Raw genomic sequence first — 23033 nt, 5'->3', positions numbered from 1 at the left:
GGCTTTTCTCCAAGACTTACATCTATGTCAGGTTACAACCCTACTAAATATAAACAGTTTTTAAGATGTAGTTTTGAAAAGTAAGGTTACCTTGGAGGGAGAGAAAGGAAATATGAGAAATTCAGAGTTCCTAAGGATTTGTATGTACTATAATTAAAGGTCCATTCTCCTGATTGAACAGTTTACCACAAGGATTGAAGAGTACTGACACTTTCATTGGTTAATCTGTTTTGTTTTGTTTAGTTTTTCCCCAAATGTATACTTCCTTAAGAGCTCGAACAGAGTCTTTTTACTGGTTAGTCTGACTTACTAGCTGCGAAGAGCTTCAGGTAGAAATGTTTAAACTGAAATCAATATTGAGTCCCTGGTTGTTGATAAATAATACCTGGCTGACCTCCACCTTCTAAGGGCTCTCTTTTCCTGCTTGGCAAATACAAGCAAGCAGCTAAGGACACTCACTGACAAACATTCCTTGGCTTCTGTAGGTCAATAGAAAAATGGAGGAAGACAGACATGCCACCAACTCACGTGCCAGGCCAGCAGGATTCCAGATTTAGGTTATGTTTATGTGACATTTATCTAATAAGCAAGGCCAAACCGAATGATGAATGCTTTTCACTATGTCTGTGCACAAATGGGTTTATAAACAAGCACCTGCCATAAATCACAAAAACAGTTTGTCAAATGTAACTAGAGGCTAGATGCATCTTTATAATTACTTGAGACATCTTGTGTTCTGCTTTTACATCTCTGACTCCACTTTTAGACCAACCATTTTATTCTGCTTCAATACAATTATCCCTATTCTTTTTAAAATGTGGGTTTCTGGCCAAAATGTTTCTAGGAACATTCCTTCATTCTCTCATGAGTGTCTGTCAAGATGTCTGATTTTAATGGCATGGTCCCAATAATAAAATATAGCAGATGAATTTACCAGCTACTCTCCAAATCTCCAGTTCTTTTATATTCATCAAATGCCAGTATTTTCTTTAAAACAGCCTTTGGCCTTCCCACATCATTTGAAAGGAATCAATGTCTTTTCCATTTGAAAAGAAAATGGTTCAAAGATATCAAGTTCTTTTGGAAGAGAGTAGTGATCTTAGTTTATCCTCAGTTGCTGTGGTAAACATCATGACCAAAAGGAACTTGGGGGTGGAGGGAGAATTGGTGTAGTTGATTGACATGTCTATATCTCAGTCTAACATGGAGTGAACGCAAGGGAAGAACACAAGCAGAGGAGTAATCTAGAAGCAAGAACAAGGACCATGGGGGAGTGCTGCTTACTTGCTTGCTCTCCAACCAAGGACCACATGTCTAGGGGTGGCACTACACAGAGTGGACTGGATCCTCCCATATCAATTATTAATCAAGAAAATGTTCCCACAGACAGGCCTATCAGTCGGTCATATGGAGGCATTTCTTCAGTTGAAGTTATTTCTTCCCAGGTGACTCTGGCTTGTTGACAAAACTCGAAACAGCACAGGAAAAATGGCTTACTGCAAATAGAAAGCATGTTGCACAATATGTAGAAGACTGGAACAAATGAATTTTAATATAAATAATGCTGGAGTGGTTTAAGTGCTTGTTTTAAAAAGTATACTATGTTAAAAAGTAGTCTATCAATTTCTAACAGTATTATCTATTATCAATAAATGTTCTGAGTATAATAACACAATCTTAGTAGACAGTACAACATAAGAAATACAGATGGACAAGAGCTTAGAGACAAATTTTAAGTTTGAATTTGACTTCCTTAAACAAGTATTTGTATTTGTCTTCCCCTGTAGTAACAATACCTAATTGACACACCAGGGCTTCTCAAGTCTTTTTTTACATTGCTTTACCAAATAGTTTTGTAGTAATCATAGAACACAAAGTTTAGAACAATACAACAAATGCAACAATGCTTGGGTCAAACCATGTAATTTTCCCATTGAATACAATTGCTCACTGTTGTGCTTATTAAACACAAGAATACTTTGTGTATTTGAATGCAATGAGTTGTCACGGCACACTCTGTGATCTCTGCTATCTCTAATGAGCTCCACCTCCATCACAGTGGATCCTCAGAATGCAGATTACATATTCTTTTCCACACATGTTTTTAGCTTCCTAAATTACTTTATAACTAATTCATAATCATGATATTCCTACTGACTAATCAACTTATTTTTATGTTGGCTTAAGGGACAATAAACATTGACAAAAGGAATAATATAAATTAGTCCAATTAGTGAGTTATGTATATCGCTCAATATGTTATGAACAATTACATATGACTTGGGTTTCGATACATTTAATGTTTGAGCATTTAGATATTGGCTGATAGATTGCTGTAAATGATATATTCATATTAAACAAATTGTGTTTGCCTAATTTTGTAGTCATAATTTTGGAATTATATATTCAAAAGCTTTATTTCATTAAAAAAATATTAGTATTGCTATAAATGAATGAGGGCAAGCAGAGTATTGATTATTACAGCTGGAAGGTTCTCTGCTCCCGAGTCTCCTGGTCTTGCCTGGCCCATGGTCTCCTAGCCGCCTTCTCCCAGCTGCTTATGAAATAATCACTTAAAGGCTTAATATTATTTACAAACTGTGTGGCCTATGGCAGGCCTCTTGCTCGCTAGCTCTTATAACCCATTTCTTTTTTTTTTTTCAACTTGATACACAATTATATCTTTTTATTGTTATTTTAATTTTATAATTGAATTTAATTTTACACATCAGCCACAGATTCCCGTCCTCCCTTCTCCCACCCCACCCCGTGCTTCCCCTAATTCACTCCCCATTCCCATATCTTACAGGACAAGGACTCCCCTGGGGATTCAGCTCAGCTTGGTAGGTTCAGTCGAGGCAGGTCCAGTCCTCTCCTCCCTTCACTCAGGCTGAGCAAAGTGTCCCTGTATAGGCCCCAGGCTTCAAAAAGCCACCACATGCACTAAAGCAGGTCCTGCTCCCACTGCCTGGGGGGTCGACTGTCTCACTTATCCAGAGGGCCTGATCCAATTGGGGGCTTCTCAGCTATTAATTCATTGTTCATGTGTTTCCACTAGTTTGGCTATTTGTCCCTGTGCTTACATTGTTGCCATCTGTAAACAATATTGTTGATATTCATAATATGTCTACTGAAGATAGGTTGCAAACAGAGTGAGTGCTAAAGTATATAGGGATTTGGGGGAGAATTTTTTTTTTCACCTTTAGAGAATAAGTTATTTAACCACATGATGTGACAAGGGATAACTGCAAAACAGCTGAAAGCTTTTAACTATAATCTTTGAAATGGTAAATTTGATATTATGGATATTCATTAAAAATATATTGCATGTATAATAAAGAAGAAAACAAAGCAATTCACATGAATGGAAATAAATTATATCAGAAACGTATCAAAGAAACTAGGCATAGCAATGCCTCTGTATAACAACTGCAAACACAGACCCTATCTACTTAAGTTTCTTGTACATTTTTTTTTCTTCAGAGCTGAGGACCAAACCCAGGGCCTGGTGCTTGCTAGGCAAATGCTCTACCACTAAATCCCCAACCCCTCTTGTACATTGTTAAGTTTGCAATAAGTAATATAATTTTAATTACATGTGTTTAGTGTGAGAGCAAATGTTTTAAATATGATTTGTCAACTGTCCTTGAGCTACAATAACTAAAAGCACATGGAACATAGATGCATTCTAAATCATAGCACTAGATTGCTCAGCAGTGTCAAAATTAAGCAAGGCTCAAGACACAAATCAAATAAAAAGGCTTAGACCTGACAAATACTAGCTGGATCAAAGCGTATGATTTTTTTTAATCATATTTATTTCTGAGAATTCTTGACATAGGTTTTGTTCCTTCAACTCTGTTTCTATCATCCATTATGGTACATTTAGAGAACAAATGCCTTGGTGTAACCTAGGTTTCTGTTGATGAAAACATGTACAACCAGAATAAGAGAATCCGTACATTTGGAAATTTTAAATAGCTGACACAACATCAGTGACTGTGAGAGTCTTATTCCCAGTTGACACAGCCACAACCCAACCTCTGCACATACGGCTCAGGAAATATTTCAGGAGAGAGAGAGAGGGAAATATGTTTATAAGAGCCAGAGGACCAGGCTGCCTCATCTTAGACACTGTCTAGACATGTAGGGAGCTTCATCATGGAGTCTGAACAATACAGTCACCTGAACAAAACCTGGAGAATGACAGCATCAGTTAATGTGCAACATAGACAAGGAGAACAATGGCTAGATGAGATTCCTGATAGGTTGTTCAGTCCCAAAGGTATATACATAGAGGTTAAATGAGATCAGTGGTGTGTGTGTGTATGTGTGTGTGTATATATATATATATATATATATATATATATGTAATTAAATTAATATCCATAAATTTGAGAGGGAGTGAAAGATTTGTACAGGGAAAAAAGGGGGATAGACATTATATAGATACAGTACACATGTATGAAATTCTCAAAAAAAGGTTTTAAATTAATTTAAAAAGAAGCTTAAAATTTTAATTGAAAATTCAAAGGGGTAAAATCCTACCAAAAGCAATGAAAAGTAATAATTAGAAATAGCAGGATAAACAAAAATATTCTTGGAAGTACTGAACTTGAAAAGAAGAGCAGAGATACACATATTACAGTAAAGTGCAAAATTGCACAATATAATTAAATATAATTTTGTCAGAAATAATAAGAAAATATGAGACATTGTAAAACATTTGCCATTAAGGATTGAAATGAAACAAAAAATGCACTACCAATTAGATATGAGAAGATGCATAGTAACCAGGATTACTAAAAGGTGACTGTTTCTTTATACCTTTAGTTCTCATGTGGAAGCCTGATTTCTCAGTAAATTCAGACTGTCACTGTACTTGGTGAATGTTCATTGGAAGAAGCAAATGCTTCAACTGTGGGATGAACCTTCATTAAGTCTGACTAATTATCTCTCTTATAAAACCAAAGGCTCTTGGTAGCAGAGACTTCAGGACATCCAAAAGGAAAGGAAAGGCTAAGCTGTCATTTTTCTATTTTTATGTTTTTAATTAAAATAGGATTGCCTTACTCACCCACTGTGGTGGCTTGAACGATATGGCTGCTGTATTTGAATGTTTGGTCCTAGTGGGTGGGAATTTGGGGGTGGCTTAGGAAGTGTGGCCTTGTTGAAGGAGGTGTTTCACTGGAGTTGGGCTTTGAGGTTTCAGAAGTCCAGGTCACCCCTAGTTAGCTCTCTCTCTCTTGTGCTTGTGGATCAAGATTCTGCTCCAGCATCATGCCTGCCTGCTGCCATTCTCCCTACCATGATGACCATGGACTACCCCGCTGGAAACATGGGCCCCAAATTAAATGGTTGCTTTTAATAAGTCACCATGGTCATGTTGTTTTGTCATGGAAATAGAACAGTAACCAAGACAGTTCCTTCCCGTTCCTTCTCTCTCTCAGGTCCTCCATCTCCCATCTGTCTCATGATCCTCTGCTCTCAATTTATATCATGTTTTTAAATGATTATTGTCTACACACAAATAATATAATACTACCTATTCAGTGCATTTTGGGATTTTGTGTGTACATGGTGTCAGTGCTGACCACTTTTATTAAATAACCAATTAAAGGACTCAAAAGAGGAGCAGGCTAATTCTTACTCTGTCCATGTGTGAGATTCTATGAAAAATTTCCCCTTTAAATCTAGACTGTCTATTGATATTGTTATTCTTATTTATGCAGCCATTTGTAGCAGAGACTGCTTCACAGCAGACTTCCTGACATTCTGGATGTTACAGTCTTTTTGCTCCCTCTTTTGTGATTTCCCCTGAATAATAGATGTAAAAGGCATGACATAGATATATCCATTGAGGCTGGACTCTCCACCATTCTGTGGATCTCAACATTTGTACCTAGTTACGGTTTTCTGTGATGGTCTCTATCTGCTGTAAAAAGAAGTTCCTTTGATATGGAAGTAGCTATACTTACCTGTAGATACAAAGATAAGACAATCTCATTTAAAGAATGTCAATGGGGTGGCATGAATGAAAATGAGACCTCTAGCCTCATATCCTTAAATACTTGGTCTCAAGGTTTTGGAACTGTTGAGAAAGGATTAGGAGGTGGGACCCTGTTGGAGGAAGCACGTTACTGGCAGTAACCTTGGGTTTCAAAAAGAAATCCATTTCATTCCAAATTGTCTCTCTGCTTCTCTTCCTTGTGGCTGTTGTCTCCATGTGTAAGCTGTCATCTACTGCTCCAGCGCTGTGCTGGCCACAGTGATGTCACAACTAACACCTTGAAACGGTAAGCCAGCCACCACCCTAATAAACTACTTCTTCTATGAGTTGCAAGGGTAAGTTAGACCACAAGAAATTTAGTATTTCTTGTATTGATACCCAGTCTGTGGTGGTTTTATGGCAACTTTTGCTGCCACATATTTGGCAAAAGGATACAGAAAAGATACAAAGTATCAATTCTTTGGATTGAAAGCATCTAAAATTTCCAATGTGAACATAAAACATTTAAAGCGAACATTGTGGAAGTTCTTCAAATTTCTAAATATATCATTATTGTATAACCCCAAATCTTATTTCTTGATATAAATCTAAGTTAAGGAAAGAATTTAAACATGTGACTATTTACATTCAGGTTCACAGCAACCCTATTTATCAAACCAGAATGAGTAGAAATGATTCAGTATTAATATCAACTAATTGACAGAGAGACAATTTTATCCAATGAAGAAAAAAATGCAGTTTGAAAATCAACACATTAGAATTTTAATAAAAATAATAGAAGCATCAATAATTAATATCACAATAAGATTTCAGATAAAACATCTGATCTCTTCTTCACAGATTTACACAGGAGGGTATTTGATCCCACAGATTTGCTAGCTCATATTTCCTAATAATACCATTTTATATGGTAAACAAACTGAAATTAATTCAAACCTTTCCCTAACAATACAAATAATGAATACATTATGATAATTTTGTTAAAATGTAGGCTGGGTGGTGGTGGTGAATGTCTTTAATCTCATCACTAGGGAGGCAAAACAGGTGCCAAGATGATACACAGAGAAACCCTGTCTCAAAAAAACAAAGCAAAACAACAAGAAATATAAATATATATGTATATATGTACCATTTTAATAATAATATTATTAAATATAAATACATAATTATAAATATATTTATTTCATTTATATGAATATTTTAAAAGAAAAAATGACAAGATAACATTTACTGTTTTGATAAAATGATGTCTTATAAATAATTAAGAAAATAATAAAAATTGTGTTTGTAATGGCTTCATCTTCCTGAATGAATAATTATCCTATTTGATAATGCATAGTTTACTTTAAATTGTACAATTTCCATGTATTTTATATTGTAGTGAAAATGTTCAAAACAAATAGCTATATCATAATAGTATTTATTTCAAGAAAGTCTTCCATTTTGCTTTGGGATTTACATGTAAATTTCTTCTTAATCTTATTATTTGAACACTAGTCCGTTCCATTAACATAATTTACCTTAATATGTAATCTATGTTTTAGGTAGTTGATCAAGAAATGGTTCAGTATCATTCAATTATTCCTTATATAAATTTTCCATAATTTATAGTAGCATTTTAAATTATTTCCAAATTAAAACTATGTAATGAGTAAGCTTATTTAGTACTATTTAGTCTTGACATGATTTTATAAGTGAATATAGCTAAAGACATATGACAAAGGTTTAAAATGATTATCTGCCCAGTTTTTAAGATACTCAATGAAGCTCAAATTGAAAAACATCTTTGTAGATATATTTCAATATGCTACAATTATCTTCATTATATATATATATTTTTTTTTAGTAATCATTGGAGTGAATTTAAAGCATTTCAATTCTCAGCAGCTGTTCAATAATTACATTTAATCATGATAGTACAAATAATTATTCACAAGAAAGATTTTAGGAATGGGAACACTAATACCATTTTGTGTTTTTTTTCTGTCTAACTCCCTGCTAAAATAACTCCAGACTTTGTGGGGGAAAAAAATGTTTTTGCAGGGGGAGGGATTTAACTGGAGATGTTCTAAATCATTTCATCCGAGCTTCATGACCTTGAATGGTCACAGGTAGCCTCGCTGCTATGGACATCCTATTTGTTCAGCACCCGTTCAGTTTACCCTAATTAGATGAATAATAACAGTAACAAAACTCATGACATTTGCACAAAGACTGAAGAAGTCAACGTCAACGCCAACCTGTCATTTATCCCTATAGTCACCTCACAGCTCTTAAGATCTCAGTTCACCAAATGAGACCATTCCTTTTTTTTTTTTCAATTAAGTAGTTTGAAATTGCTCCATGTGCTAACTCTTTAGACTGTATAAAACAATTAATTATAATTAAATTTTATTTTGTATGTATTCATATCCAAGATTTTGCAGTGTTGTGTGACTTATCAAAATTTTGGTTACTTTAGAGTTATGTTTGTTATTGATTTTGGTTTATCACAGTAGCTAAATTACACACTTAACACAGGGCAGTTTTATTTTTGTTTATTTATTTAAACAGTTTTAGTTTTGAGAATTTCACATATGAGCACCGCCTCTCCATCATTCCTACTCTTCAGCTCACCCTTCCTGTTTCCTCTTCCCTCCCTCTTGTTAAATTACTATTGTTACCTGAATATATGTCCAAATTAATCTGCATCCACAGAGCTCTAAGCACATAAGCTGTTTTTAAACATAGTTCACATACTGAGTTAAATATAGAAAATCATAGTACATATTTTTCAGTTGCTATGATAACATACCATGAGCAGGGCACCTTACAGAAGGGAGTGTCTCTTTGAGTGACAGTTCCAAAGGAATAAGAGTCCTTTCCCATCCCAGAGTGGAGGCATGGTAGCAGGAAGGCATGGTGGTCCTTTCTGAAAACTGAGATCTCATGTTGTGGAATGCAAAGCATGAAACAAAACCTTCAGACTAGATATGGCCAAGACTCGTTCAATTCTCAAAAGCAACTTCCAGGAACATGAAAGGAAATCCCCATTGCCCCAGATATCTTCATCCATGATTCTCAATATCTGTCTTTCAAATCCACCTCCTCACTGTTTCTCTCTGAAAAAAAAAAAAAAGCCTCAATCCTGTGTAGTATTGTGACAGTTTGGCACTTAAATTTGAAAGTGTAAGAAAAAAAGCACAAAACTTTTCAAAACAGAACCAGTGGAACACATTGCTCCCATGAGCAGAGTGTGGAGGAAATTCTTGCAATGGATCTATTAAATTAGTGTGTGAATAGACACACCCGCTGAACTTTGCACCACAGGATACATGTATAGAGATAATACAAGAAGCAGAGGAAAGACTTGGAGAACTGAACTGCAAGAGTAAAATGGCTGAGCCGTATACCAGGTCATAAGTAGGGTATCAAGGATAAACTCTCATACTGACTGCAAACGATTTAAATCTTTCATAATGTCATAGTTCTGTAACCTTTCCTTTTGTCAGAAAATGTTACAATAAAATATTTACATAATAGCTAGATTTTAAAAGAAACTCAAACTTATGGATGAATACACAGAAATACATTCTATGTTTAAAATTTTAAAAAAAAATATATTCCTATGAATATAAATTTTAAAAAGTGACTAGGATAGAAAGAAAAACAAAACTAGGCAATGTCAGGGAACATTGAAACTGAAACAAAAATTTCCTCTCATTGGGAAACAACGCCTTATGTCTGCTGAGATTCCAATTGTTAGTATCAATATAGGTTAGAAAGCTGGATCTCATATAACACAGATGAAAACATTTCGACATAAACATTAGTAAGTCAAGTTTAAGAAGAGGCCTTAAGAGTATAAATGTTAAATGGCTGGGGCTATATCAGAATTTATAATCACTTCATTAGAATAAAATTAATGGGTATAGGAAGACATAATTTATAAAATAGCATCTTATTAATGTGTTTTAAAACTAAAAATATGTGTCAATATAAAATTGAAAATGGAATTCCTTAGAATAATAAACATATTCATCAAGATGCTACCACCTGCAGGGCACTATAGTCTGGAAACATTTGTGTGTAGATAAGGATAGGAACAGTTATGCAGCTACAGAGAAAAGGATGGGCATTTATTCATTTTGGGGTACATATGATTATTTATACAACAAATAAAAAATGTTGAGTCAACAAAAAGTCAAAAGGGCCTGGACAGATTCTGTGCTACAGAATCTAAGAGACATAGATGCCATCTAGACTACTATACCCAGCATAACTTCCAATCACTATATAGGGAAATATAGATATTTCATGATAAAACCAAGTTTAAACAATATTTATCTGGGGCAAAAGACACTTGAAGAAAAATACAATCTAAGGAGGTTACCAATAACCATGAAAACACAAGGATTAAATTACCTCAAACCAGCAAAATCAAAAGAAGGAAAACAGGCAAACACACACACCACCACCACTACCACCACCACCACCACCAACAACAAAATAACAGAAATCAACAACCATTGGTCATTGATATCTCTCAATGTTTATGGTCTTAATATTCCAATAAAAATACACATACTACCAGAATAGATGTGAAAACAGAAGCCATTCTTCTGCTATATCTAAGAAACATACTTCAACATCAAAGATAGGTACTACATGAGGGTAAAGAGGTGGAAAGGATATTTCAAGCAAATGGACTAAAGCAAACTGGTGCAGCAATTTTAACATCTAACAAAAAGATTTATTAAATTATAAAATAAATAAATAAAAATAAAGACAAAAATATTTAATATCTAACAACAACAAAAATTAATCAGATGAGATAGGAAAGGATCATCAAAGGAAAAATCAAAGTTGACATTTCAATTATTGACATCTATGCCGCAAAGATAAGGACACTCACCTTTCTAAAAGAAACACTACTACAATTTAAATCACATATTTACCTCACACATTGATAGTAGGAAGCTTCAATACCCCACCCTCACCAAGAGACAGGTCATTCAGACAAAAACGAAACAGAGAAATGCTGGAACTAACAGACCTAATAGATATTTACAGAACATTTCACCCAAATATAGAAAATTATACCTTCTTCTCCTGAACCTCATAGAATTTTCTCCATAGTTGATTACACACTAAGTCAAAAAGCAAGTCTCAACAGAAAACAGAAATTTGGAATAACTTGGTGCATCCTATCATAATAAATATGCATCCTGTGCATCCACCACAGACTAAAGATGGATATCAACAACAACAACAAAAACCAGAAAGATTATAAACCCATAGAAACTGAATAACTTCCCACTGGAAGAAAAATGGGCCAAGAGAGAAATTTCTAGAATTCAATGAATGTGAATATACTAAACACCATAAATCATGAGAAACAATGAAAGTGGTTCTAAGGGGCACATTTATAGGCCTACATTAAAAAAATAATTGTTAAAATAAGTGGAACAATGTCATACTAGTCACTTAATAGCACCTCTGAAAAAGGTCTACCACAAAAAGAAATTAAGTGGAATAGAAGGCATGAAACAATCAAACTGAGAGCAGAAATCAGTACAATAGAAACAAAGAGAACAATAAAAAGAACGAAACAAAGTGTTAGTTCTTTGAGAATCAACAAGATTGATGAACAGAATATCAAAATTAACAAAATTAATGAACACTGAAGAAATCTAGAGAATCATAAGAAGAAACTTTCAAATTCTGTACTTCTCCAAACTGGAAAATCTGTAAAAATGAATATTTTTTTCAAATGTACCACCTACCAAATTTACATCAATATCAAGTAAGCAATTTAAATAGACCTAAAACCCTTAGTGAAATAGAAGCTGCCATTAAAATCTCTCAACTGAGAATATTCCAGGGTGGGATTGTTTCAGTGCAAAATGCTACCAGATCATTAAGAAGAGTTAACACCAATACTCCTCAAAGTATTCCATGACATAGAAACAAAATGAACATTGAAAAATTAATTTTGTGAGGCCACAGTTACCCTAATACCCAAAGCAAAGAAGGTCACAGCAAAGACTGAGAATTACAGACCAATTTCTCTTTGAACATAGATGCAAAAATACTCAGTACAGTATTTGCACTGAATTCAGTAACATATCAAAAAGATGATCCACCATGATCAAGATTTCATCATAGGGATGTAGGAATGTTTCAACATGTGTAAATAGAAAATGTGATCTACCATATAAACAAATTGAAAGACGAAAACCACATGGTAATGACATTAGATGCAGAAAAAAACCTTTGATAAAATTCCACAGCTTTCCATAATATAAGTCCTGGGGGATTACAAGATACAAGGGACATGCCTAAATGTAATCGATATAATTTACAGAAAGCCCAGAAAAAAACGTTGTCTGCTTCATTTACATCAAATTAAATGGAAAGAAACACAAAAAAATTCTACTAAAATAAGAAACAAAATGAGGTTTTCCACTCTTTATACCTATTCAGTATAGAACTTGAAATTTTAGCTAAGAGTATAAAACAGCTGAAGGATACAAATTAAAAAGGAAAAAGTTAAAGTATCTTTATGTGCAAATGATGTGATAGGAAACATAAGTCATGCTAAAATTTCACCAGGGAACTGCTACAGCTAATACATACTTTTAGTAAAGTAGATGAATACAAATTAAACTAAAAAAAAAATCAGTAGCCCTCTTATATACAAATAACAAACAAATGAGACAGAAATTAGTGAAACAACACCTTTCACAGCCTCTAATAATATACAGTATCTTGGAGTAACTATAATCTAGTGTGTGAAATAGCTGATGTCTTTGAAGAAAGAAAACGAATAAGATATCTGAAGATAGAAATATCTCAATGCCAATGGATCAGTAAAATCAATTCCACATCAAAGCAAATAGCCTACCAAAAACAATCTACAGTTTCAATCAATCCCCACAAAACTTCCAATGCTATTTTTCACACATTTTTGAAATGACAGTTTCACATGGAAAAGCAAAAAACCCAGGATTGTTAAAAGAATTCTGAAAAAAAAAAAAAACCTGCTGGAAGTAACAACATCCCAATTTCAAGTTATACTGTAGAGTTACAACAATAACCACATGGCTTTGACATAAAACCAGACATGTTAATCGATAAAATCGAACTGAAGACCCAGACATAAATCGACACACCTATGATGTCTTAGTTAGGTTTTTACTGCTGTGAAGAGACACCATGACCACAGCAACTCTTATAAAGAAAACATTTAATTAGGTGGCTCGCTTACCATTACAGAGGCTCAGTCCATTATCATCATGATGGGGAGCACGACAACATGCAGGCAGATGTGGTGCTTGTGCTGAGAGTGCTACATCTTGCAGGCAACAGGAGGTGAGCTGCCTGACACACTGATGAGGCTGAAGAAAAGAGACTTCAAAGCCTGCCCCCACAGTAACACACTTCCTCCAACAAGGCTACACCTCCAAATAGTGACACTCTCTTTGGGGGCCATTTTCTTCCAATCCATCACATATGGATACCTGATCTTTGATAAAGAAGCTAGATGTACACATTGGAAAAAAGTCTGTGTTTTCAACAATTGTGCTGGTCAAACTCAATGTCTGCAAGTAGAGGAATACAAATAAATATATAATTATTACCCTGCACAAAACTCAACTCCAGGTGTATCAAAAAATTCAAGATAAAACCAGATACACTGAACCTGATAAAAGAGAAACTGGGGAAGAGCTTTGAAGACACTGACACAGGAAAAGATTTCGTAAAAAACTGAAAGTGCACTAAGATCAACAATTGCCCTTTGAACAAAGCGACAGCTTACAGAGCAAGAAAAGATTTTCCCCAACTGTGTATCCAATAGATCAGAATGCAAACTTATACAGCCACTATAGAAACCAGTATGGGAATCAATGTACCTCAGGATCTAGTTATAGCACTCTTGGGCATCTACCCATTGAATGCTTCTGGGATACTTGCTCAACCATATTCATTGCTGTTTTATTCATAACAGCCAGAAATTGGAAATAACTTAGATGTCTCTCAATAGAAGAATGGATAAAGAAAATTTACATGATGGATTATTATTCAGTTATTAAAAAAATAACATCATAAAATTTGCAGGCCAATGGATAGAAAAATAGGATAGAAAAGCATCCTAATTGTGGTAACACAGATGCAGAAATAAAAATATGGTATGTATTTACTTACATGTGAGTATTAGCCATTTAATAAATGATAATGAAGCTATAATTGAAAGACCCAGAGAAGGGTAGGTATAGAGGAAGGGTCTAGGGGAACACATAGATCTCCCTTGGAGGAGGAAATAGAGTGGATTTTATGGGTTGACTGGGGTTAACAAGACCAGGAACAGAATGATTGAGTAGTTAGGGATGGGGAGATGGAATTGAGGGAGGGAATAAGGTGAGAATGAACTAGAATTAAAGCACATTTGAGGATAGGTATGGAAACCTAGTACAGTGGGAACTTCCTAAAATAAAATGAAGGAGATACCAATGAAGTCTCCAAATGAGGAAGGAGATGGAGTCCTAGTTGGCCATCCTTGTGACCAAATGAAGCTTTCAGTAACAGGACTGTGTTACATCTAAATGAGTTCTTGACTAAAAGGGCACCTTGAAAATCCTCCTAAAACTGAGGCAGTTGCCAAGAGAACAGATTACTCTCCATAAACTGACGTCATTGGTTTATGATTGCTGAAGACAACATTTATACAACTCATTGAACATGCAAAGATCGATCTGTTGCCTACAAAGAACCTTCATTCCTACATTCTAGTGTGGAAACCTACTGTGCAATATATCAAAAGAGAAATGTAACCACCAATCCAGCTACAAAATCTTAGATCTACAATCAGGCTTTGTCTGCAAATATGTAAGGTCAGTGGAGGTACAATGCTTGTTGCAGTAACCAACCAATAGCTGATTTGATTTAAGGCCCATGCAACGAGATATAACACATACCCAACACTCTTGGGCATCCAAGAACTGGAGACTAAATATCCCAGAATCCTAGTGCAAAGCCAAATACTACTTGTGGTGGTATTGTGTTCCCCAAAATATTGTGCATGCTAATAAACTTGTCTGGGATCAGAGATAGAACAACCACAATATTAAACATGAGGATAGGCAGTGGTAGCACACACCTTTAATCCTAGCATTCCAGAGGCAGAAATCCATGTGTTCAAGGATACAGCCAAGCATGGTGACTCACACATTTAATCCCAGAAAGCGAGCCTTAAATCCCAGGGAGTGGTGGTAGAAAGCAGAAAGGTATATAAGGCGTGAGGACCAGAAACTAAAAGCATTTAGCCTGGTTAAGCATTTGGCCTGTTTAAGCTTCAGGCTTTCGATCACCAATTCAGCTGAGAGCCATTGGGATTAGGACACAGAAGCTTCCAATCTGAGAAAATTGGATCAGCTGAGAAGTTGGCCAGGTGAGGTTAGCTCATTCTGGTTCTCTGATCTTCCAGTATTCACCCCAATAACTGGCCCTGGGTTTGATCTTATAAATAAGAACTGTTAAGATTCATGCTACAACTACTGTTTTTTACTATATCTCAATAATAGATCTTGAATCAGAGAGGGTGATACATCCAGAAGTTCTTTTATTGCACAGGATTGTTTTAACTACCCTATGTTTTTGTTTGTCTGTTTGTTTGTTTTCCCATATGAAGTTGAGTATTATACTTTCATGGTCTGTAAAGAATTGTGTTGTGATTTTGATGAAGATTGTTCTGATCTGTAGATTGTTTTAGGGAAGATGGCCAATTTTACTATGTTAATCTTACTGATCCAAGAGCATGGGGAATCTTCCTATCTTTGATATCTTCTCCAGTTTCTTTCTTCAAAGACTTGAAGCTCTTGTCATACAGGTTTTTCAATTACTTGGTTAGAGTTATACCAAGGTATTTTATATTATTTGAGGCTATTGTGAAGGGTGTTGATTCTCAGATTTCTTTCTCAGACCATTTATTTTAGTGTATATAGAAGGGTTACTGATTTTTTTAGTTAATCTTGTATCTAGCAACTTAACTACAGGTGTCATAAGCTCTAGGAGTTACCTAGTATAGTTTTTAGGGTTGCTTGTGTACACTATCGCATCATCTGCAAATAATGAAATTTTGACTTCTTACTCTCCGATTTGTATACCCTGGTTCTCCTTTAGTTGTCTTATTTCCAATCTAGAACTTTGAGTACTATATTGGTAAGGAGATATAGAGGGAGGGCCTGTCCTTTTCTAATGATTGACAGAAAGAGAGTGAATGTGGATGGGAAAGGAAGAAGGGAGTAAATGGGAAGAGTAGAGAGTGGGAAAGTATAATCAGAATATATTGTGTGAGAAAGAAGTCTTTTTTAATAAAGGAGAAACGTTGAGTCAAAATAGTTCATATATTTGAATGAAGTAAATTTTCTAAATGCAAATCCATAATAAAATAATTTAAAATAATTATAATTGATAGGAATTAGATTGAGCATGAGGAAAGCTGAATTGCAGCTTTTTGCTATGGGGCACAATTATCGCTATGTAGCAATGATTACGTTAGTACATTTTAGAGAAGTGGACTCTTCACCAGCAGTAATTCATTTCCTTAGAGATAAATTGCAGCATGAACACTGATCACATTTTATATTGTACAATAAATGAAACTTGAATTTAAGCATCCAATGATACCATTGTAAAATCAGTTATTGACCTATCAATTTTTGTAGCATGTTTTTAAAGAATTTCATGTATTTTTTAAAGCTTTTAAGTAAGTATCTTGAAACATTTATTTAGAAAAAATATCAAATGAAGAAAATTTATATCTGAAATACAAAATATGATAAAAGTGGGAAAAGAGACAACTGAATATCATTAGAAATTAACAGGTACTTTTATTATTAATATTAATGTTAATCTATAGTTGTACTGGATAGTGTAATAGAGTATATATAATAATATACTATAAAATTAAAACAAAATATATATTTGATATTTAAAATGATAGATGTGGAATAATTTTTTTGTATGTTGTGAAGATGTTTTTCTATCACTGATTATAAAAGAGCTAAATGGCCAATATCTAGGCAGGAAGAGATCAGGCAAGACATGCAGATGGAGAGAGTACTGGGATGAAAAAAGGTGGAGTCACCAGGAGATGCAGGGAGAAGCAAGATGAACATGCTGTACTGAGAAAAGGTACCAAGCCATGCAGTAAAATGTAGATAAGAAATATGCGTTAATTTAAACTTAAGAGCTAGTTAGTAACAAGCCTAATCTATCGGCCAAGCACTTATACTTAATAAGTCATCTCTGTGGTTATTTGAGAGCTGGCTGGAGAGACAGATAATTCTACCAACAGATACACAAATAGCATACCTGTAACAGCTTGCAAATTATGTTGTAGATTCTATTTAGTACCTCAAGATGTCCCCAACTTCAATTTCCTGAAGAATTATAATAAGCTGTGTGGTGGTAATCTAATTATACTGAAATGTGATTTTGATTGTATGTTAATAAATAAAGTTGCCGGGGGGTCAGAGCTATTAGAGCCATAGCAAGAGTGTGGCGGTGGTGGCACACGCCTTTAATCCCAGAAAGCCAGCCTTTAATCCCAGGGAGTGGTGGTAGAAAGCAAAAAGATATATAAGACGTGAGGACCAGAAACTAGAAGCCTTTGGCTGGTTAAGCTTTCAGGCTTTGGAGCAACACAGTTCAGCTGAGAGCTATTGGGATGAGGACACAGAAGCTTCCAGTCTGAGGAAACAGAACCAGCTGAGGAACTGGTGAGGTGAGATAGCTGTGGCTTGTTCTGTCTCTTTAAATAGACTAACAGACAGGAAATAGAGCCCTGATTCGGGAAGCTGGGACACCGCAGGCGGAAGGGTGAGATTTCAGCTCTGAGCTCTGACCTCTCGGCTTTCTCTTTTTCATTGTTTCTGTGTTTCTTATTTAATAAGATGGTTGGTTACATCTATATCTGGTGCCCAACGTGACAAGAATCCATTGAAAACCGCTTGGCTTGGCGGCGGGTCCGCTTTCCCCGCAAGGGCGGCAGACCGGGCGGCCGGCTTCCTAGTCCGAGCTGCCGGCTACCTAGTCCGAGCTGCCGGCTTCCTAGTCCGAGCGGCAGCTTCTGGCCGGGCCTAGGTCTGTGAGCAACTTGCTTAAAGCCGGTGCTACAAACAACTCAGACCTGCCCTGCCGAACAGGGCCCTGCCTGTAAAGCCAACGCAAGTGGTCAAAGTTTAAGGAAGCCAGACCCAAGCCTTGACTCGGCACAAGAGGGAACACGTGGCTGCATTTAAACTTTAGCCAGCTACGCTTTCTTGTTCTCTCTTTCTTTCTCTCCTTCTCTCTCTCTCTCTCTCTCTCTCTCTCTCTCTCTCTCTCTCTCTCTTTCTCTTTGGATTTACACCTGGGACACTAGGTGGCTGTTTTGAATATCCCCTCGGATTTCTACTGTTCTATGCAGATTTAATTCGCTGGGATTTCTACTGTTCTACGCAGATTTGGTAAGTCATAAAGGAAACTATTTAAAAGACAATTTTTTTCCACATTTAAAAAAAAATGGGCTTTATGTGTACATTGGAAGAAAATTGGTTTTTGTTCGAAATATTAGGCAGTCTGACAATGGAACAACTATATAATATTAGTATTGGGGGAATTATGCACCTTATCACTATGCTAATCCACATTTTAATATTTAAAAAGATAGTCAATTTAAGTGCCAGGATAACAGCTTTAGAAGATAACAGTGAAGTTGTTTCAAGTCGGGATCATAAGGTTGTAGAAAGAAAGCCTGTTTTCACACAGTCACCCTTAATTTATCCAATTAACAGTGAAGTTGTTTCAAATTGGGATCATAAGGTTGTAGAAAGAAAGCCTGTTTTCACACAGTCACCCTTAATTTATCCTGTAACTGTACAGCAGATGCCTGATCAAATGATGGCTACACAAAATAATTGGGCTCCAATTGAAATGTTGGATTTAAAAAGGTTTAAGGAGGCAATAGTATCTTATGGCATGCATTCCCCATATGTAAAGCAAATGTTAAACTCTTGGTCAACATATAATAGGATAATACCACAGGACTGGCGGGACCTGGCACAAGGTGTTCTGGAACCCAGCCAGAGACTTCAATTTCTGACTTGGTTTAAGGAGGAGGCTAAAAATATAGAAAAACAATGGAGGGATAAAGGAATACAAGTTTGCCAGGATCAGCTTATGGGAGAAGGTCAATATGCTTCAGCACAAACACAATGTTTATATGATGTCCAAACCCTAATTTTATGTCGAACGGCAGCCTTGAATGCATGGGACAGAGTTGAGGAACCAGGAAAAAAATCTGAGTCATTTACAAAGGTGAGGCAAGGCCCAAAAGAGTCTTTTACAGATTTTTTACAAAGACTGGCTTCAGCAGTAAAGAGAATGGTCTCGGATTCAGAAGCTGGTAAGGCAATAATTGAATCTTTGGCCTTTGAGAATGCGAATGCAGCATGCAAAAGAATAATCAGGCCATTAAGGGCAAGATCTGCACCTATGGAAGATTGGATTAGAGAAACAATTAATGTTGAGGTTGATGAGCATGATGATACGTGGGTAGGAGAAGTAATTTCAAAAGGTTTGAGGAATGTTAGATGTTTTGGGTGTGGAAAGCAAGGACATTTTAAAAGGGACTGTAAATTTTGGCATCCTAGAAGCAATGTTTATTCAAGGAACAAGGGCAACAGAATGCCCCTTCCTTCTGGAGTATGCAGAAGGTATGGTAAGGGAAAACACTGGACCAACGAATGTAGATCAACAAAGGACAGACAGGGTAATCCTTTGCCTCAGTCTTCGGGAAACTCCCAGAGGGGCCTCGCACAGGCCCCCAGTGCAAATCCAGTTCAAACCTTTCCTGCAGCTATAGAGGAAATGCCTGCTCTGGAGAGCGATTAAATAACCAAATGACTATTGGAATAAATCATGCTGGTCAGGATGATGAAACAGAGAGAATAGAAAATTCAGGAGAAAACATAAAGAAAAATTTTTGGCAAACTTCTATTAATGAACAAAGACCAAAATTAATGATAAAAATAAATGGTGTTTTGTTGTCTGGTCTGGTAGACACAGGTGCGGACGTTACCATAATTGCACCAGAATTTTGGCATCCAACTTGGCCTCTTCAGGAGGTAAACGTTCAACTGTTAGGAATTGGGACATTATCTCAGGTGAAACAGAGTGCAAGATGGCTTGAATGTATAGGTCCAGAAGGACAGAGAGGAAAATTAAAACCATATGTGGCTAACATAACTATGAACCTGTGGGGTCGAGACTTGTTGCAACAATGGGATACTCAGATTAACATCCCTCCAATCTCAGAAACAAATCATAACCTAACACATGTTACTGAGAGAAATATTAGAAGATATTATTCTAATGAGTGGTCACCAGCCATCCATATTATACAAGAACAGGGCACAATAACTGATGATCTTCCAAAGACACCAATAGCTCTACCTTTAAAATGGTTAACAGACAAGCCTGTATGGGTCCAACAATGGCCTTTAACAACAGAGAAACTCCAGGCTTTAGAAGAGCTGGTAGAAGAACAGTTAAATGCTCAGCATATTGAAAAATCAAGTAGCCCCTGGAATTCTCCTGTCTTTGTTGCTAAAAAGAAATCTGGCAAATGGAGAATGGTAACAGACCTTAGAGCAATTAACAAAGTAATTCAGCCAATGGGCTCTCTACAACCTGGGATGCCTTTGCCTACTCTGTTACCAAAAGGATGGCCTCTCATAGTTATTGATTTAAAAGACTGTTTCTTTTCAATACCCTTACAAGAAAAAGACAAAGAAAGATTTGCTTTTACAGTGCCTACTTATAATAATTCTCAACCGGTTAAAAGATTTCAATGGAGGGTCCTCCCACAGGGAATGTTGAATAGCCCAACTCTGTGCCAATATTTTGTACAACAGCCATTGGAAGTGATACGTAAAAAAATTTCCTAAATCTATAATTTATCATTATATGGACGATATTTTACTAGCTGACTCAAATGCAGATACTTTAGAAATAATATTTGAAGAAGTAAAGAAAATTTTGCCTTGCTGGGGATTACAAATTGCTCCTGAAAAGATACAAAGAGGAGATTCTATTAATTATTTAGGATATAAAATAGAGCTACAAAAAATTAGACCCCAAAAGGTGCAAATTCGGAGAGATAGACTACAGACTCTTAATGACTTTCAAAGATTATTTGGAGATATTTCTCATCTACGAACTATTGTTGGGGTAAAAAATGATGAACTGACTAATTTGTTTAAAACTTTAGAAGGTGACAAGGACTTAAATAGTCCAAGAAAATTATCACCTGAAGCTGAGAAAGAATTAGCCTTGGTAGAAAAGAAAGTGCATGAAGGACACGTGGATCGTATTGATCCAAAGCTGGATTGCATTTTGGTTATTTTACCTTCTAGGCGTTCTCCTACTGGAATATTAATGCAGAGGGAAGATATTATATTGGAATGGATATTTTTACCAAATAAACCAAATAAAAAATTAAAAACTTATGTGGAAAAAATCTCTGACTTAATTTACAAAGGAAAATTGAGACTTTGTCAATTAGCAGGCATAGACCCAGGAGAAATTGTCGTACCATTAACTAAGGAGGACATTGAAAAATTATGGACAGAAAGTGAACCTTGGCAAAGAGCTTGCAGTAATTTTTTGGGAGAAATTAACAGCAAATATCCCAAAAGCAATAGAATTGACTTTGAATTTTCTGAATGCCAATGAGAAAGGAACAACAGCTGCAGAGAGACATTGGATAATAGAAAAAACTACAGAATTAAATCAGCCTATATACTTTAAGGATGTGCTGACCTCAGAATGGAAACCAGGGTATGTATTACATTGGGGATGAGGTTTTGCTTTTGTTTCTACTGGAGAAGATAAGCTGTGGGTACCATCAAAATTGATAAAGGTTCGATTTGAACAAGAGAGACCTCTTAATTAGAGGAGGTCATAGTTCATCAGCCAGCATGAACATCCAATTTAAACTAACTGGTATCAATAACACATGCCTTTTCATTTAATCAGATAATAACTTGTCAAAAGGAAACATCCCCAAAATTAGTCTTGGGGAAAGGTTTTTGTTTTTGTCTTTTAGGAGAATGAAGGTTAAGGAATCTGAAGAACACTGGACAAATGAGACAACTGAAGAAAAGGGACAAATCATCTATCCCAAGAAACAGAATGAAACGGTGTATGGGTATATATTATCTAAAAATTTTTTATGTCTTCCTAAATGTTTGTTTCTGCTTTTCTCTAAAGATTTAACACTATTGGTTTTCTAATAGTCCCAGTTCAATTAAAATTTAAAGCTGACTTTGGAGTTGGAGAATGGCTCTCTCCTTCTTTAAAATCAAGCATGTTGTTAAAAGAAAAATGCAAACTCCCTGTATCATGCCAGAATAAGAGCCATCTTCTGCTATGGTACAGGACAAAAGCAAAATTAATTAAGGGACTATTCTATTACTAATCTCAACTCTTTGATTCTATTCTGATTCTTTAAACTTTTCTTAAAGTATGAATTTTATATCAAAATTTACAAGATTAACATATAAAGATATATAGATATATATGCATTTTAAACTTTGTTAAGATATGAATGGTCATATAGAGTACTAACTAATTCTAGAAAAAAGGCTAGCTGCATATATATGTTTTTGTGTTCGAGTCTCTTATCAGTTTTCTGCAGGAAATCATGGCCAGGCCTAACATCAACTGAAGTCTCCAGAAAGAAGATGGGGCCCCACAACAACAACAATTCCACGTGGACAATAATGATATCATTAAGCTGACAAACATCATCCACAGATCAGCTTTGAACTACAAGGTGCTCAGAACATTCTTTCATGATAAAGAAAATTTCGCCCATACCCAGCAGGAAGCAATTTTAAGACTACGTCACCAACATTCCCAAAGAGGTGGTGTGGGGTGGGTGGTTTTTTGGTCTTTTTAATGGGTTTTGGGTCTGGGATAATTTTCAGTATTTAGG

At 35.6% G+C, this 23033-nt stretch overlaps 1 long non-coding RNA gene across 1 annotated transcript in view; it reads right to left on the bottom strand.

The window, feature by feature from the left end:
• Positions 1–8531: 8531 nt before the first annotated feature.
• Positions 8532–23033, bottom strand: part of LOC143268238 (uncharacterized) — a 37105-nt gene continuing 22603 nt past the window's right edge. Inside the window, exon 2 of the long non-coding RNA XR_013043924.1 lies at positions 8532–9111. This is a non-coding gene — a long non-coding RNA (uncharacterized LOC143268238). The remainder of the gene's footprint in view (positions 9112–23033) is intronic.

This window comes from Peromyscus maniculatus, chromosome 13 (genome assembly GCF_049852395.1).
Source record: "Peromyscus maniculatus bairdii isolate BWxNUB_F1_BW_parent chromosome 13, HU_Pman_BW_mat_3.1, whole genome shotgun sequence".
NCBI classification, from domain to species: domain Eukaryota; kingdom Metazoa; phylum Chordata; class Mammalia; order Rodentia; family Cricetidae; genus Peromyscus; species Peromyscus maniculatus.
This window is presented reverse-complemented; position numbering and strand designations above follow the sequence as displayed.